This window comes from Schistocerca gregaria, unplaced genomic scaffold (genome assembly GCF_023897955.1).
Source record: "Schistocerca gregaria isolate iqSchGreg1 unplaced genomic scaffold, iqSchGreg1.2 ptg000577l, whole genome shotgun sequence".
NCBI classification, from domain to species: Eukaryota; Metazoa; Arthropoda; class Insecta; order Orthoptera; family Acrididae; genus Schistocerca; species Schistocerca gregaria.
Window position 1 is genome coordinate 546,058 of NW_026061968.1, and position 1,332 is coordinate 547,389.

Genomic DNA, 1,332 nt, shown 5'->3' on the forward strand with positions numbered 1-1,332 from the left:
AAAGGCAAAAAAAAAAAAAAATTACTGTAGTAAGTAACCTGGCAACGCTACACACACGTTTAACCAACAGAACAACAACGAAATAATAATAATACCAAGCAACAAACCTAGCAACCAATACAACTGGATACAGATCACAAGTATACACAACATTTCCTACCAGATGCCCAGATTTAAAATTTTTAACAGAACAACGACTAGCTGATCAGATCCGTGTAATAATCAGAATTAGAAAACATCAAACAACGAGAACAACAAATACTGGAACAAAATAATGCCCAATCAGAAGAAGAAGAAAATAATACAGTAATGGACTCACACATCCCAGAGCAAACAAACAAAGAACAACACGCATCAATTAAACAATCAGAGGAAAACGAAATCTTAAGACTGCCACCAGAACAAGTACAAATAGAACACGAAGTGACACACATGTTAGATATAAAAGAAAAATTTCAGCTGACATATATAGAATACAAAGACACAAATACAGACATTAGACCATTCTTGCATACACCGCCAAATAACCCACAAGTCGAAACAACAATAAAAACTATCAACACAATCATACACAACAAAATAAATGGAAACACAACTATGGGAGAGTTACAACTACTGGTTTAAATAGGAGCACTCTCTACACTAAATTTACACACTAGACAGACATCAGAACCAACCAACACACAGAAGAAACCCACAAAACCTACATGGCAACACAGGCTACAGATCGGAATAGAAAAACTGAGAGAAGACATCAGACAGCTAACACAATTTCTAAGAAAAGAAATATCATATAAAAAACCAAAAAGGTTAGGTAAAATCTCACAACAAGAAGCGATAGAGCAATTAGATGAAAAGAAGCAGAAATTAGAAGCATTGGCCAAACGACTTAGAACATACAAAAAAAGTGAAAATAGAAGGAAACAAAACCAAACATTCAACACAAACCAAAAGAAATTTTACCAGACAATAGATAACACACGCATTAAAATAGACAATCCACCAAACATAACAGACATGGAACACTTCTGGAACAACATATGGTCAAACCCGGTACAACATAAAAGACATGCACGGTGGATACAAGCGAAAACAGAGACATAAAAGATGATACCACAAATGCCTGAAGTGATAATTTTGCAACATGAAGCGACCAAAGCAATTAATTCTACACACAATTGGAAAACCACTGGAAAAGATAAAATAGCAAATTTCTGCCTAAAGAAGTTCACGTCAACACATTCACATCTAACTAAATAATTTAACAGTTACATTGCAGACCCATACACATTCCCTGATACACATACACAAGGAATAACTTGTCTGAAACCT